The sequence below is a fragment of the Aulonocara sp. 'chitande type north' Nkhata Bay genome, linkage group LG18 (assembly GCF_057382095.1).
Source record: "Aulonocara sp. 'chitande type north' Nkhata Bay isolate Kocher_YH1m ecotype deep benthic linkage group LG18, A_spYH_male_GT1.1, whole genome shotgun sequence".
Lineage (NCBI taxonomy): Eukaryota > Metazoa > Chordata > Actinopteri > Cichliformes > Cichlidae > Aulonocara > Aulonocara sp. 'chitande type north' Nkhata Bay.
The window spans coordinates 14,851,565-14,870,302 of record NC_141361.1 but is presented as its reverse complement, the minus strand read 5'-3'; positions in this window follow the sequence as shown (position 1 = coordinate 14,870,302).

Here is an 18,738-nt window from a genome sequence, read left to right as displayed (position 1 = left end):
TTTTTACGGAGAAAAAAACCCCCTAAACTTCCAAGCAAGCACCGAGTGCGCTACGATGTAATGGGAAACTCACAGAGAAACTCGCGGATTCTTCCACTGACCGCAGCACACCTGCACCAGGGTAAACCTCCGCCTACCCCCACTCCTGCTTTACAGGTGAAAATAGAGCAACAGGACCGCTAGTCTTTGACTTTATTTATTTTCTGCTGTGTTTTACTTGCATCTCTTTGAAAGAGTGAGTGTAAACACAAAAAAAAAAAAATAATTTTATGTTCTGGAATGTGCAGAAAATAAGTTTAAATATTAAACAAATTTCTTCCAGTCAGAGAATGTTGCATATAATTAAATTTTTGCTTGATGCATAAAGTTAAAAGATTAAAACTAATAAAACAAGTTTTAAAAAGGGACTTTTCCATTTGATTACATTTTGTATGATGGATTATGTAGAAAAAGTAGAATTGGGCTGAAAGATCTATCGCTTTATCACCTCTTCAGGTTGTAAATCGTGTTTTTAAAAAGTAACTAAGTAACTAAGTAATTACTTTTGACAATAATTAATCAGTAAAGTAATGGGATTACTTTTTTGGGGAAGTAATTGGTAATTAGTTACTGATTACTTTTTTCAAGTAACTTGACCAACACTGTTCATCAATGGAAACTTCAAGGCCACTGGATATTTGAAATTGCTACATGATGATGTGTTTCCCTCTTCATGTACTGAAGCTGGCACGTTCCCTGAGTTTTTCCAGCAAGATGGTACACCACCACATTATAGGTGCCAGGTCCGAGCATTCCTAGATGAACAGTTTCCTGGAAAGTGAATTGGTCGTCGTGGGCCAATTGAATGGCCCCCACGGTCTCCTGATCTGACCCCCTTAGACTTTTATCTTTGGGGTCATCTGAAGGCAATTGTCTATGGTGTGAAGATACGAGATGTGCAGCACCTGAAACTACGGATACTGGATGCCTGTGCTGGCATTTCTCCTGCGGTGTTGCTATCAGTGTGTGAAGAGTGGGAGAAGAGGGTTGCACTGACAATCCAACGCAATGGGCAGCACATTGAACACATTTTATAAGTGGTCAGAAACTTATAAATAACTCATGAAAGAGTAAAGTTACGTTGAAACCAAGCACACCATTGTTTTTCTTGTGACATTACCAATAAGTTTGATGTGTCACATGGCCCTCTTCCTATTGAAAAAACAAAAGTTGTATCCAAGATGGCCGACTTCTAAATGGCCACCATGGTCACCACCCATCTTGAGGAGTTTGCCCCCTCACATATACTAATGTGCCACAAACAGGACTTTAATATCACCAACCATTCCCATTTTATTACGGTGTATCCATATAAATGGCCCACCCTGTACATTTGATTAAATATATGGTTAAATTATTGACAACTAATGAATAGAAAAATTTGCTTTCTGTTTGGCCTTAGTTTAGCTGAACTCAATTTTTTCATTGTGCTATGTGATTTTTGTTGGTTGGCTAATTGACCCAGTAGTTTTTAGTAAACAAGAGGCATTATTCTCCATTGTAATTTTAAAAGACATGTCTCTTTGTCTTATTGCACCAGTAGCTTGCATCCTTGTATGCAGTGCCATGAGACATGGGGAAAGCCAAAGGGAAGAAAGAAATGAGACAGTATCATGTGTTGATAGTAACTGCTTTTTTTAATTGCTAATGTGCATAGAGATACATGTGGTTTAATGTTTGTTGTTGGCCTTGTTGACAACAGAATGCAAACTGAGATGGCATTTATCATTCAGTGCAGAAAATGTTTTTAAAATCATGAACTGGTGAAGGACATGGATCTCCCTTTACACCCATATTAAACTGTGTTTACTCTGTCACTCCGCCCCTGCACTGTTTCTAGTGTTACTGTAGGGCACATATAAAATGATTCTTTAGCTCAGGTAAACCCAGCAGGACTGCAAAGCATATAAGATCCAATCCCTGAAAAACAGTAGCCTCGACAGCTCAATGACAATACAGTGTGTAGACCTCCTGAGACTGTGGTTTCACTAAGAAAACCTTTGCAAACTATTTTACCTCTTTCCTCTGCTCTCTTTTCTTATAGTGACTAATAAATACTAACAAGTTTAGATGTTCCCAAACTCCCAATGCAGATAACAAGAACTCCTCCAGATTAACTAAAATGACAGATGGACTAAATGGAAGGTCTGCTGAGATTTCTTGAAGTTCTCTAATATTTCTGTCAATACTGACCAGGTAAGAGAGGCAACAGTACCTGTAACTGGTACTGAGTCTTCAGTGAGTTCAGCCTTGTGCAAATAATTTCTGTTGTCATGGATAAAGTTCTGCTGCATGCTATTAGCGATTAAACTGCCTGTTGTGTGGCTCAGAACTGGCATCTCTTAGGACGAGCACAGATTTTCCTTGCAGTTTATATGCAGCTCATTTAAACTTTTTAATCTGATTTATTAGCATTAATTCAAAAGTCAATAAGTTACAAAAGTAGTTGGTCATTACTCTCAATTATCTCACCTGGCTGATAGACAGAGGAAAATATAGTGTTTGTCACTCTAATATCATCCTTGTTACCTAGAAGGATCACAATTATGAGGCCGAACTGTCAGGTACAATAACAGAGGAAATGTATCAAAGAGACATGAAATCCGCATTGGTGAGAAACACACCACTGGTTTCACTAATGAATCCCATTCTCTGCCTGGAGATTAGTTTAATAGACATGTGTGCAAATATGTGTATGCTATGGAGGAGTGCAAAAGCGTGGGCGGGTGTTTGTCTTGGATGGACTCGTAGCTGTTGTGGAGTTTTCTCTTTGATGCTGAAAGTAAAAGAGGTGCAGCAGATGATACACACCCACAAATCATTGCTGCCGGTCGCCACCAAGGAGAATATCCGGCAGAGGTCACAGCCTTGACCTATATAAAGAGTGAACCCTCTTCATGTAATACTTAAGTTAAAACATATAGTGCTAGTGATAAAGACGTTGGCTTCCTGCCCAACGCAATGCAATTTAAAGCCAAATCACTGAAAAAGTGCTAAATTCTCTGACAGACTCAGATGGGACTTGATACAAACACAAACTTAACTTTGAAAAAAATATGAATAGTATGGAAGCCAGGATCATGTTACCATTCCTCAATGACTGCAAATGTCTAAAAACAGGAATTACTGCAGCCAAAAATAGAACTACTAGCACTGACGTTCTCCTCCCCTCCTCATGAATCCTCATTATCGAATGCATGTGCATCTGTAGCTCAGGGGATCCAGACTTTCTTGAGTACTCCAGGAGTTGTTTGTAGTTGGCAAGGCTTCAATGCAAAAAAAAAAAATAAATCTGCAATCTACATGAACACACTTGCAACGCTTGACACAAATCCAAGGAAATTCTTTGATTTCTGTGAGAGATGACTTGCAGATAAAGATGGGGATTCTGGTGAATCTTTTGAGGAAATCTTTTGCATTCGCAAAAGAAAAATGAAAAAATTGCAATGCCTCACTTGAGCTGGGCTTTGCATACATATCACTCTTTTCAGGAATAACTGGAGAAAATTATTCCTTCCTATCCTCCTTTGTAGGTTTGAAAGGTGTTTCATTCCTTTTACATAAACAGTTGCACTTGATATGTTCTGAGAACTATAATGTACTGTAACTGACAGTTAAATGACTCATAAAGACACTTCTCCCTTCACCAGCTGTCACTGTGTTGTAATATATTCTCTTCTAATTGTCATTGCACATGTTGTTCAAATGATATCTTTACATAGCTATGCAAATGTCCAGGTAATGAAAGACAAATAGAAAACCAGCCAAACAAACAAAAGTGAAATTAAAACCAAAAAAAAAAAACAATTAACTCTGATCAGTATTTGGTATGACCACCTTTTCATGCTGTTTAGCAGGTATGTTGTTGCAATCTTATTGGATTAAACCATCTGTTGCAGGCTTGTCTTTTTTCTTGTTGCTGCAGTTATCCATCTATGACTCAGGCTTCTACCGATGCACAATTCATTTGCGATTGATCAGAAATCTCCCTGGTGATTTTCCGTTCATTTTGTAGAAATGTTCGTCTTGCTGTCCCTAGCCTTTACAGAAATATGATAACATTTAAGGTTTGCACTTTATTTCTGCGTTAAAATATGAATGTGATTTGAACAATTGCACATTCTCAAGCCATAAATCTAACAATATTTATTAAAAAAAAAATCAAATATTCCAAGTATAATATTCCATGTGCTACAGAAGTGCTCATTCCCACATTCAAAATATAGTGCAACTGCTATATTTTGAGGGGAAAAAATATACATTTTTAACAATTTAAAATGCAGTGATGCATATATAACTATTAAATATACAAAGTCACTGGTATGACTCACTTAACTGTAAAATTGTCAAAAAAAAATAAAAATGGTTTAAATTACAAAGTTTTGTGAGTACATTATGACTGAGAACATGTGATTTGATCTCCTGTAACATCCTTTAATAAAGAGCATAATTCATGAAAACTGTTACTGCTCTTGCCCTTCTTATGGCAAGATCATTACTCTTCAGCTTACTTTGGTCACATGTGTCACTGTTGTTACTGTTTTCTGTCATATCAAACAAAATGTTGCACATTTCCCAAGATAATAACGTTATATCCATTGAATTCTGCTACACTTAAGGTCTGAGGTCTAAAGAATGGCATCATCACTCATTTTTAACCGTTTTTCAAACATTTTCATTGTTACAAGGTCTCACAAATGAAGAAATATCATACAATCCCACTTTGAACAAAGCTGATAGCGATAAATAAAAGATAATCTCCTGATTTGTTGCACTATCATTAATCTTCCGTGACTCTAACTGTGCTGCAGAGACAGAAACAATATTTGATAAAAGCCTTTAACATAGAATAGGAGTTACTTCAGTGACACAAAGACAGCACATGTAGTCTTTAAGGAAATGCACAAAAAATATATTTTTGGGGGTGATGTTATGATGTTGATGTTATTTGTGTGTATATATAAATTTCAACAAGTAAAACCATAGTGGAAGTTTGCAAGTTAGAATAAAGGAAACTAATTTTAAGGCATCTTCCATATTCCATTTCATTACCCCTAAAAAGCAAGGGGGCAAATTGGGTTATTATATATAAAAAGCCCATAGGACAAGAAGTGATTGTTATATTGCTCACATTCCAGACAAAGCAAGTTGCACTACTCATGGATGTCACACCCACACATCCTGCAGGAAAGCACCACAGAAACACTATAAATAGGTTTTCTACTGCATTTCTTCTTCCTGCTTGTACACCTTTTACACCACTGGATTGGTGTCAGAAAAGAGCAATTAAATGACAGTTTTGCAGGCGAAAAAAACAAAAGTATGCAGTGTGCGTGTGTGTAAAGGCAGACACAAAGGAAGAGTTAACTCAAAGCAAACAATTAATAAAAGCAAGTTTCACATAAGGAAGGAAAACATGGGAGCCAAAAAAACCCAGTAATGAGCATCTATTAGCTTGCCGAGCACCTCAGTGCTCCCTTGTCTGAAGATATTGGTTATGTCCACTATTGTATTATACGGTATTACATAATCTTAACTCTGAAAACAAATGGCATTAGATGATAGGATTGATTCAGTTACCGCCCTTCTCTTTTACTAAAAATGAGAAAGGCATAAACTCAATTTCAGCTGTCATAGGATTGTTTTTATATTATTACCACAGACAAATGCCCAGTATGGAGCTGGGGGAGAATGTCGGCCAAAACTGAGGGAAAATCTAATTACAGTGGAGTGATTGACCATTCAAAATAATGCTACCCTAGGTATGGCAAATTTCGAAAGCTAAATGCGTGGCCGTGACAGGAGATCCATATTACATCTTGCATCTGTGTAATGAAAATGTGATATTGGAGACATAAAGCACATGTAATTGGCAGTTCTGTTTAACAAAACCCACGGAAACATTGCTACTGGAACAAAGACATAACGGAGCTCAGATAAAACCACCGTTTTTACAATTTGATATTTAGCTCAGGCGGTCTTCGAGATTTCATTAGTTTTTACACCTGCTCACCACTGGAACTCGCGACACCTTGACATTCATTAGTATCGGATGCTGCAGGAATTCATTAGTTGCCAGCTGACAAGACAAAAAACTGCGGAGCTCGAGAGCAACTGAATCAATACTTTCACAGTTTTAACAGAAGTTGCGTGATGCTCTGTAGCTGCCGTCAAAACGTTCAGATTTCTGCCTCCTGATGATTTTGATCTATGCTGATGCTTTCCATTGCTTTACGGTCACTAGAGAAGTAACAGACTGAAAGTAGTCATTTGAATGTAGAAGCGGCCATCGTGACATCCAAAATGAATTTATGCACAGTGAGTCAGATAATACTTTTCCTTCTGGTGTTAAATCCATATGGATGTTATACTGATCGGCCTCATAAATGCGTAGGTCTGTGTATTTGAAAGCTGTCATGCTATGCACAAATAAATTCTTCACATCATGACTCAGTACAGGAGATTATTTAACAAGCTAATAAAATCATTTACAAATGTTTAAAACCATCTATTACTGGAAAACTGTTCCACCGGATAGTAATGTCACCAATAAGGAAGAAAAAAAAGGTTGATATTTTCTATACAAATAAAACCAAAATGCAACCAGATCCACAGCTGCTTGTTAGTGTTGCTTGTCAAGACTAAGTAAGCTTCAGAGGGGGAAATGGGCAGAATACGAAGCTGCACTAATGAGCTTCATTATCAGTCAATGATTTTAAGAGGCTTTGTGAAGAGATCCACGAGGGGAATGAATTAGCAAAATTCAGATTAGAACACACCAGTGATTCATATCGAATGCTCCTTGATGCTTTAGATTACCGAGCATCAGAAGTAACATGAAAACAAGAAAAGAAAGGGTGCAATGAGCAAGGCACTGTGTGGCTATTTTTTCCCAGTATTATCAGCCTCTCACAACATAAGCAACATCAAAGCTGATCTAATGACACAGAGACATGCGAAACACGCAGAAAAAGCTTTTATTTTTTTTAATTATTATGTTTTTTATGGACAGTATCTCTGAAGTGGCTGTGTTAATATGTGAGTCATACTCCTCTTCCAGTCCTCCTCCCTCCTGTACTGCCTTCTCAGATCCGCCGCCCCTCCCTTCCAGACACCCTTCTCCCCCTCTATTTCTCACCGCGGCAGTAGGTAGTGTGAGCGCTGGATCCCTGCTGCATTACTGGAGCCTTCTGATCTAATTGTTTTGTAATGCGGAGATTTTGCTTGGGATGACTCATAACTTAGAGAAGGGTAGAAAAGTGCAGATGTCACCAAAAATTCGAATGAGTACAAAATAACAGCCAAGACACTCAAAGCAAATTAGAATACCCCCTACATAGCTGTCTTCAACGAAATCATATTGCTTCTCTCAGTTTTCCTTCCATCCTTCAGGTGCAGTTTCCGTTTATTCCTTCAATACATTTTTTCTGTTTCATATTTGTCGGCTCTGCTTCGGGCTTCTCAGCAAAAATGTCACTGCTAATTCTAGAATGCTTCAGCTGTCTGAGCCCAATTAAACATCTTTATACCATTTTGAACTTTCAGTAAAGCTCAGCAAGCAAACACTGATCAGCTTATATAACTGAAAAGAAGGAAAAAAACACCCTGGAGGAAACTGCAGTGTAAGGTGAAATGGTTACCACATATTACCACAAAACCTCACCAAAGTGATAATAAGTTTTGTAAGGTATTTAATGGTCCTTAACACGATTTAGGCTAACTTATAGTTTGCTGTTCTAAGAAAACAACATTAGTCCTGGCAATATCCAGAAACCAGATTTAAGTCAAATTTATAATTTACTACTAATATAAAATCATCCCAGCATTACACCCATCCTGCTTTAAGAGCAACCAACAGCTGCCTGGAACGGTTTAGCATCTTCCCTCGCTGTTTTTTATAGTTACAGGTGCATTAGACAGGGCACCCTTCTAGCACACCCATGATGCTGACTGTGATCAAGGGTGAGCCATTTCTGCTTTTTAGCCTGCTGTTCTGATAGTCTACTGAGTAACCCAAGCTGTTTTCACACATGTACTGCAGCACTGAACTTTTGTAGACATGACACGAGAGATCTGCAAGTGAGAATGCAGTCAGATCAGAGATTAAACATGTCAGCAACCTACAGCAAAGTCTGTGTGATTGTCTGTCAGATTGGCTCCTGTGTGAGAGGAGGAGAGGTAATAATCTGTAGAATTCCCAGAAAATGATTGTGTCTCATGTGCATTGCCTTCCTCTATCTAGGGAATACCCTTGCTGGATCAGAAAATGTCCTATATAAGACACTGAGTAACTTTATCCTGTTCTGTGCTTATAACTGTGTATACTGAAACTAAGTAAAAATGTAAAAAATACATGAAATTGATGTTTTTTCACCTCAGGATTTTAGGCATGGCAATTAAGACAACATCAAAGGAAAAGCACAATTTGCCTCACTGGAGAAATGGGTGAAAATGACCTGTGAAGTTCAGAGGTCAGGACCCTGTAGAGGTATAATAAATTGTCTGACTACAAACATGAAGAAAAAATAGCATTGGTCCACACAACAAAAAATAGTAGGGGTGCAACGATACACAAAATTCACGGTTCGGTTTGATACTTTGGTGTCACGGTTCGATATTTTTTCGATACAAAAAAAATGTTCACGTCTTTTTAATTTGTCATTTATTGAAATTATAAGTATATATTTTAACTCAAAAGTACAGTTTTTAAATTTAATGTTGCTGAAACAACAAAGTAATAAAAAAAAAAAATTTATCTGATCGAGAAATCACTCATCTTTGGAAAAGAGAGTTTATTACAGAGAAATGGCTCTTTCCAAAATAAAAGCTATACTATCCGCTTCTTCTGGGCTATATTCTCAGCAGCATATTAAACATATCAGGTCCCCATAAGGAGAATCATGTGCTAACGGCTGTCTAAATGACTCGGGTAAAGTTTGTAGCATGCGTGCTTGTTGTTTTTGTCTGCTTCCACTTGTCTTTGCACTAGGATGATGTCGGCGTAAATGTGCAGTCATATTCATTGTGTTCCCACTAGTGCTGTCAGCGTTAATCTCGTTAAAATGACGTTAAAACCACAACACGGCAAATCTCCGTTAACGAGCTACCGCGGATTGCCCCGTGCGTGGGGCTGGACGGCCAACACGTTAACGAGCAAACTGCGCTAACACACTAGTTCCCACCCATGTAATTGAGCATTGCGGGGCACATCCAACATACTGTTTTACTTTTGTCCATGACGCGCTTACCTTTAGGGTCATACGTCACATGAAAACCAAAATAGTTCCCAATGCCACATCTGAATGAGGGTGGGGGAGGTTCAATTTGCCATGTTGCAACGAGAGCTTAACTTATGTCTTGGTAGCTTGCCCTGCGGTCAGTCAATCTGCGTTCGACTACTCCGCCTAGGCTGCACTGTCGAGCGCAGATCCACTGAGCGCTCACCAGTCAGAAGAAAAGTTGATAAAATAAATTAAAAATTTTGTATTGTTTGATACATATGCGTACCGAACCGAAAGCACTGTATCAAATGGTTCAATATCGATACGAGTATTGTTGCACCCCTAATAAAGAGATACTGCTACCAGGTCTAGAGTGGGACAAAAAAATCAGCCCTGGTGTTTCTGGTCCACGCTGCCCAGCATGATCGGTCAAAACAGCGCAGCTGGTCCAGTTAAATATCTGCACATTTTTTTCTTAGCTTTTCATCTCCACCTTTTCACTTTTCTTTGTCTGTCCTTATCAACCATTTCTTCCACACTAGAGTGTGTTCTACAAGGTGCATGAACTCACAAGGAAGGTATTGGAGGGTCCGCCTGCATTAAGAGATTTGATTGAGTAATCCAGTGTCAGCAATGAAAATCAAAAAATGGGCTGCTGTCAGTGTTTGTAGCTCTTCAAGCCGGCCTGTAGCCTGTAAAATTATGACAATGAAGAAAAAAGAAATTTAAAAAAAATTAATTATATTGATCTATTGGCCCACTCTGGCCAGATTACCAGTCAAGCCCTAACTGCTACTACTTCTAAAAAATATTTACATAGTAAAAATAATATACACTTGATTAAATTTAGTGCATGCTGTGCAGTTGTTTGGTCTGTTGAAAGACTCGTACCTTTCACAAGACAAGTGTTACAAAGCTTTTCCTTCTCCCAACATCCAGAGTAGTTACTCTTTAATAAGCTCTGTATAAGCGCTTGGAAGCAGTGTTCAAACAAACCTTTGATGAATCAACCCACTGGTGTTCAATAATGTGTTTTGGTTGTAACATCACGACAACCTTTCAACTAGAAGCTTAAAAAAAGTATATCAACTGCAAGAATTGCAATCTTTGCTTAGTACTCTTAGAAAATGATTACGCATTTAATTTGACAAGTTTAACCAGTCAATCCAAAATAAATCACGGATTAAGTGATGACTAATATACAGTAAATAATGCTGAACTTCAAAAGTACAATCCAAAAGTAATTGCTTTATTATTTTGGTAAACTTTCAAGGTACATAATGAAAAAAAATGAAAGAGGATAAATTTGGAGGCTGCAAAACAAGTTAGAGAAAACTAATTCCACAGCAGCAATGATGAGTGTCATGACATTACAACTTAAAAAAAATTCCAAAATTGTATAGTGTAATGCTAATGTCTTATTCCCGCCTCCACAATATGATGAAAGGTTCAATAGCAGAGATCTAAAGTGATGAACCTTTTGTCCGAGCACTTTTCTCCCCTGGACATTTAATTATGCTAAATGGCTCTCTTAGTGTGTGAGTGGCCCTTTCACTGGCTTCTCTGCTAATCAGGACGTGGGCTGCTGGCGACTTGTTAGCTGACCTGCTCATTATTCTTTAGCGTTAACGTTTCTCATGCTGAAATGCACACTAATTGTTTGCAGGAAGCTGCAGACTCGCCCACCATGCAAACCCAGGTTAACATATCCCTTGATAGATTATTTGCCTGTCAGCCTTTTTAGCAATAAGAGACACAAAGATTTCAAACTACTCTCATTAGGTCACATTAAACTTTAAATAACGTCATTTAAATCCAAGCTTTGAAACCTGTGAGTCTTTGTTTTATGTGATGGAGCATTTCTTTGTAAAGCACACAGTTTTTTCAGCTGACCGAGGATCTGCTAAGAAAAAAAACAAACCTTTTTCATCATTTTAAAAAGTATTTGCTAGCACAGTCCAGCAAATGTGATGTAATAAGTTCAGCCAAACTACTTTCCATTACTTTTTTCTCTAATAAATTTAGAATGAGCTTGTCAGACTGAAAATCCAATAGAACAAGTGACAAATTAAAATAAAACTCAATAAAAACATGTCTTCCAAGGTGCTGGACCAGCAGAACAATTTAAGTGCTCTTTGGTACTGAGATAAGGTAATGATGGAAAACAATTTTTTATTGCAGTGACCCTTTCATCTGAAGAAAAAGTAAATCCTACTATTTGCAGGATGCGAGTCACCATTCTTGCTACTTATAGAGTTCAAAGACTGGGCATTTTTCCTTTTGTCGTCAACAGTCTTGTATACAACCAAAATTAACTATATGATTACAGCTATATAGTCAACTGGCTCATGAATCCTATAAATGCACAAATGTTTATGTAATATCTTTAGGTCTACAGGTCCAAAAAAAGCTCAGGCGGGCATACGAAGAGTTAACTTTTATCTTATGTGGTGACTATTTGTCACTGTTGCATTTTTGCCATGGATATTTGTGCTCCAGGTCTAAGGGTTAAGCCCTTGAAGAAAAGAAAAGGAAACTGATCATTTTTTGTCACTAAATCTCATCCTTCTTGGTGGCTTGTGTGCCCGTATGTGTTTGTTTAGCTCAGCTTCTTGTTCTTCTTATTACATGACAAATGTCACGGTAGTCACCTGCATCCTCAACTGGAGATTAATCTTGCTTAGGAGCACTCCACTGTGTGACAGGTCAGATTAAGAAAAATGACTGTTAGCAAGAAAACATACACAACTGCAGGTCTTGCCTCCATGTTTCCATCTTCATCTCTCAAGCCCCCCACCCCCATGTTGAATGACAGCCCCACCAGTTCTCAATTGCCCCATGGACTCGTACTACACATTCTTACCACCAGTTGTTAGGGAAGACCATGATTTGTAGGCTGGGTTGTGAGGTATGTGGGTATTTGTAAGCATAATTGAGGTGTGGCGTTTTATTGGAGACTGTGTGTCGATGTGAATGTGGGTGTATCCACAGGGCGGGGGTAGCTGCGTATGTACAGACTGAAAGGAGAACGATAATAGGTGTCTGTGCATGTGCACTATTGTTGCTTCGTCTAATTAAAAAGAAAATAGTCTTTGCTTCATTAGGCTGTCTAAATTGAGAACCTCACTGGTGCAGTTGTGCAGCGTTTTCCTGATAATTTTAGTACATTTAGCTGACATGAATTTTAATCAAACTTTAGTTATTATTTATTTACAGTTTCCAAACTACTAAATTATAATAAGCAATGTTTATTCATTGGATAACAGTTGTTTTCTGGATGGTTATTTTAAATGTGATAACTTTGTTCGTAAAACTTTGTTAGTGGTTAATAAATACTTTGCACTGCAAATGAACAACTACAGGCCGATCTCAAATCTCCCGTTTTTAAGTAAGATCATTGAAAAAGCAGTTTCTCAACAGCTCAGTTACTTCTTAAAACAGAATAATTGCTACGATGCCTTCCAGTCAGGTTTTAGACAGAACCACAGCACTGAAACCGCTCTGACCAAAGTGTTTAATGACATATGTCTGAATACAGACAGTGGAAAAATGTCAGTCCTAGTTTTACTGGATCTCAGTGCAGCATTTGATACAGTTGACCACAACATATTACTCAAACGACTGGAGAACTGGACAGGTCTTTCAGGAACTGTACTAAACTGGTTCAAAACATACGTAGAAAACAGGAAATACTTTGTATCAATAGGTAACCTCATATCTGAGCAGACAAGTATCACATGTGGAGTTCCCCAAGGTTCCATCTTGGGACCCCTTCTGTTTAACATCTACATGCTCCCACTGGCACAGATTATAAACAACAACAAAATAAACTATCACAGCTATGCAGATGACACACAAATATATATCACAATGTCACCAGGAGACCGAGGCCCTGTACAGGCTCTTGGTAAATGCATTGAGGAAATCAATGACTGGTTGTGCCACAATTTTCTCCAGCTAAACAAAAACAAAACTGAGGTAATAGTCTTTGGCGCCAAAGAAAAACGATTACAGGTCACCAGAGAACTTCAATCTATACATCTAAAAACCACAAACCAGGCGAGAAATTTAGGTGTAGTGATGGATGCAGACCTAAACTTAGAAAAACACATTAAGACAATAACAAAGTCAGCTTACTATCACCTCAAGAATATATCAAGGATAAAAGATCTGATGTCTCAACAGGACCTGGAAAAACTAGTCCATGCATTCATCTTTAGTAGGCTTGATTACTGTAACAGCATCTTTACAGGTCTACCTAAAAAATCAGTCAGACAACTACAGCTCATTCAGAACTCTGCTGCTCGAGTCCTCACTAAGACCAAAAAAGTGGGCCACATCAGTCCAGCTCTGAGGTCCTTACACTGGCTACCTGTCCGTCAGAGGATAGACTTTAAAGTTCTGATGCTGGCCTATAAAGCTCTGAATGGTTTAGGACCAAAATACATCAATGACCTCCTGACCCAGTATGAACCATCCAGATCCCTCAGGTCATCTGGATCCGGTCTTTTATCAGTTCCCAGAGTCAGAACCAGACACGGAGAAGCTGCATTCAGCTTTTATGCTCCTTATATCTGGAACAAACTCCCAGAAAGCCTCAGATCAGCTGAAACACTCAGTTTATTTAAATCCAGGTTGAAGACCTGTTCTCAGCTGCATTTGAATAAAGCACCAAATCCACACTTTAAGCTTAAATTTCAAAACTTACATTTAACTACTGATTTTATCTACTGTTCTGATTTTATCTGTTTTGATTTTATATACTGTTGTTTGTTTGTTTGTTTGTTTGTTAATTAGTTAGTTAGTTTATTTGCTTGTTTTATTCAATTTTAAATCATGCTTTTTATTTGTTCTTGTTTCTAATGTCTCTGTAAAGCACTTTGAATCACCTTGTTGTTGAATTGTGCTATACAAATAAACTTGCCTTGCCTTGCAGCCATAAAATTATCCGGAAGACAACAATGTTTCAAATGCTTCTCTTTTTAGATATCGAACTCTCACAGACACGTGCGGAAGGTTTCCCGCACTGAAAACAAAACTTTTTTTCTCTACATAAGTAAAACTTCGGGGTTAGCATTTCAAATTTTCAACTTAATAAGTCAAAATTTGGAGCTGCATATCTCAGATTTTCAACTTACTAAGAAGTAACTCAAAATTAGAGCAACTGGACCTTTAGCTTACAGACACACTGTGTGACAAACTGCACAGAAACAGTTTGTGTGTTTGCAGATATTTTTTGAGCTCCTTCTGCTGTGCTAGCTACAGAAGAGTAGTATATGTAGTACTGGATGCTGAAGTACCATGACCACAACTATGCGCCAAAACTGTCATTGCAGATTGTTTCACCACAAAGTACAGTTATATAAATGAATACATTACATCTTTTTGGCGATTTCATCTATTTAATATGCCAACAGTATTGTCTTTTATATGTTATTTTTCCATCCATTTTCATCTATTTATGCAAGAAGGTCCACATTGATGGGAAATGGAAACTTCCCCCATCTGTGTAAACGATCCTGTTTATGTAAGGAGAAAATTAAAAATTGTAAAGAAAAACAAATACTCAAGTAAAGTACAGATACCTAAAAATACTACTTAAGTACAATAAGAAGGTATTTGTACAAAAAATTATTAATGATTGATGTTGTTACCAGTTTTGCATAATTAAAATGTGAATTAACATTGTACTGTATCTATGGTTTTACATGGCAGAAATTTGTGATGAATATAAACACGTTACAGTTTTAAGTCCTGCTAATTTCCTCAAATGTTTACCAACAGTTTGGATATCAAACCCCGACAGTTTTTATTGAGATTTCTAAGCTCCAAGTCACCAGTAATGCATACCCACTGATGGCTAATTACACAGCACATGAAAGGGAACAGAGATGCTCTTTGACATCCACACACCACAGAGCAACCAGCGGGAAGCTGAAGCCTGTTAGTGAGGACACGATAAGCTTAGGTCTAGATGCTCGGTGTGCACGATACCTTTCCAAGCTTCTTTCATTTGTAAAATCCCAGAGATACTGCATCTCATGTTGTGCTTTTACTGTATCACCACAGTCATAAGCATGCACAAATAGGATCTGTCTGCAGCACTTTTTAAGGAAAAATGAACTGAAAAACTGTTAGGGACAGGCATGCAGTACCTAGTACATGCGTGCAGATGGATATCCTCACACACAAGCTTTAGGGTCTTTGATCAGCTTAACTTTTAACTTCAATAAAACTGGAGATCAAGTAGAGTACATTGTTGCAATCTTACTCCCACGTCTCTTAGTTTCCATTGAAGTCTCTGATAGTGAAGGCGCATTTGCCTTAATAGTTTTAGAATTTCATCAAAGAGACTTCTCAGGTCTCAACCTGTACAGTTATTCTGACAGTCTGGCTGCTATAATAAATATTTTAGGCGTGTTCATTTTCTTCACACTTGACATGTAAAGAAGAACATTTTGGATGTCATGCAGTCGTACTCAGTGCTACCACTGGTTAAGATTGCTGTACCTATACATACCACGGGAATTTATTTTGTGGGTGACATAAAGTTTTGGGGTTGTTCTCGTTAATGCAGAATCAGAAGTATGCAGGAGATGATTGTTAATGTTTCACTGAATAAAATAATGAAGTGAATATGTATCAGTCATGCATTTTAATAAGAAGAACATGCCAGTCTATTTTATATTACAGACACTCATGGATTTCATCTGTAATTTTTACTTAAAGGCGTGCAACACACGGTGGCGATTCTAGTATTTTTTCTTTAAATGGCAAAGATTACACACTTTACTAATGTGACTCAGCAAGTACTGCATGTAGCACCAACATGTATTTCAGTTCAGGCCTTCACAGTCTGTAGAGAATGAATATGAATGAGTTTGAAAAAGCAGCCTTGACAGATGGTGGTCAGTTCAAACGCTAATATTGGTTTGAGTTCATGAATATTTTCTATTTGTCAAACAGTTTCTCATTCAAAATCTTGTGTACTCATTATAATATATATTAATGCAGTTTTGGATGTTTTTTCTATAATTCATATACAAAACTATGACGGTTTTGTAAAAGCGATACTTCTGGAATTGACTTTCCATTTATAGCTGTTTCTATCTATTCTATATAATTTGCTCTGTGCTTCCTACAAACTTTCCTTACAGGCAGCATGTGGCTCATTCTACTGACATTAACAATGGCTTTAGGCATCTAAGTCAACATTGCAAGCAAGCCAGCATAGAAGGCATGTTACTCTTAGATCAGCGGTCCCCAACCCCCGGGCCTTGGACCGGTACCGGTTCGTGAGTCGTTTAGTACCGGGCCGCGAGAGTTGAGGCTCAGGTGTGAAATGTATAGTTTTCAGGGTTTTCAGAGTTATTTTGTTATAGTTTTTATCGTTTACTCGGTTTTCCTGGGTCTTTTCACGTGTGTTATGAATAAACCTTCTTTTTTTCGGTAGTTTTATTTTGTTGTATTTATCCGCGACACCTTAAAGGCCGGTCCATGAAAATATTGTCGGGCATAAACCGGTCCGTGGCGCAAAAAAAAAGGTTGGGGACCGCTGACTTAGATCACTAATAGGAATCGAGCCAAGAGTATTCCCATCTATTAGACCTGTGTTTTTTTCCTTCTTGACATTTCTAGGTGTCCTTGGCCTGTCTTTCTACTTAACCCTAAACCTACTTGATTTATTTATTCACTCAACTTTACAGTCTAATTACTGCTCAAGTTCACTGTACATTTATTGTTAATGTGCTGCAGTCAGTTGCTTTGTTTGAGAAAACCCCACATCTTTAAATAAACACTTTGCATCCTAATTGGAGGAGTCCTGCCCCACTCTTTTTGGCTGCTGCACTATTTGGCTGCTGTGATATAAAGCCGCTGCTGCTTTCTGGATTACAGTAGGTCAGTTGGTGCCAAGTGGGACTGCCTAGGCTGCCGTGCCAGTGACGGGGACAAGGTCAGCCAGAACAGTATGTAGCCATTGCCAAATCTCTGCCCAAAACTCTGTTTAAAATTATAATCAGCCATGATTATATTCACTGCAATTATACAAGCTAGGTTTATGGTCATAAACTGTGAGCCTAATGTCTGCTAGTGATTAATTGGAAAGCATAATTAGATTTAGAGATTTGGAACATAACAATCAGCTCAACATAGTGAACAAGAATATGAAAGTGACAAATGCTTTGTTGATATGATTACCTGAATTAGATTAACATATTACAGCCTAGTGATGTTATTTGTTTACAAAATTCTTTCTTTGTACTGAACAGTTGTGAAACACAGATAAATGAAGAACAAAGTAAAACATTTTGCATTTCAAACTACTGCATTTCATTAGTTCCTTTCAAATTGTGGGTTTTAGGATCAACCCAGTGGTGTGATCATTCACAATAGTTCCATCGCAGGACATCCAGTGTCAATCAAGGAAAAATCCAACATGGCACGCTAAAGACATTTTTCTGTGGAATACTTGCACAGTTTTCATTTTCCATTATCGGAAAGACAGTTCAGAAGGATTTCGGTTTAAAAAAAAAGCAACAACAAAAATCGAAGATCAAAAAATGTAATTTTCTATCCTGAAAATTGCTGGACCTGAAAAGACTGAAGGTCCTTTACAAAAGATGAGCAAAAATATAAAATATTCGTTAAAACCAGAAGTGAGTCCAAAGATGGAAAAAAGGTGGCTTAAGGGAAGTCCCTCAGGAAAAAACTCAGTTGTGACCAAGGTTAGATGAAACTAGGAGTAAACATGGAATGTTCCACCAATGCATCCAAACATTTTCACAGTAATACTGACGTTTAAAGGGAGATTTTATTACTGCATCAAACATAGATCATGTTTTGCGCAGGTAGATAAAAGTGTTTTGAATTAAAATTAGTTTTTTTTGGAAAACTGTCTCCTTAGCTTCTAAATTGTGAACAAACTGGTCATTTTTTCATGTAAAGTACATTGGAAATCTTTTTTTTTTTGGACATATTTGGGCAAGCAAACATTTGATTTTGTTTGAAACAGTGAACCTCTGGACACTATACTCAACTAAGTCAAGTCGTTACATTTTTAGACTTTTTTTTGTTCTTTTTTCAGAGGCTTTAACAGTTTTGTATCACTAAACTGATGTTTTTATTCGTCTCATTTCTAATAATTAGCATACATAAAGTGTGAAGTTTTCACTTGTTCAGGCACTGTGAGTTTGTTTGACTTATTACCAGCAATGTGGATCAAGCTCCTGTAATGGATATATAGTGAACGAATCCCTCATAACAGTGAGCCGGGAACCCCATACTCCTGAACCACTCACCACAGGATACTTCTCTGGATCCATAAAACACATGTAGGTTGAGTAAACTCCCGTGTACCATTCAATATCCTTGAGAGGATAAAGAGCTGGTCCAGTGTTCTGTGACCAGGATGAAAACCGCATTGTTCCTCCTGTATCTGAGGTTCATCTAACAGATGTTGTCTTCTTTCCAGGACCGT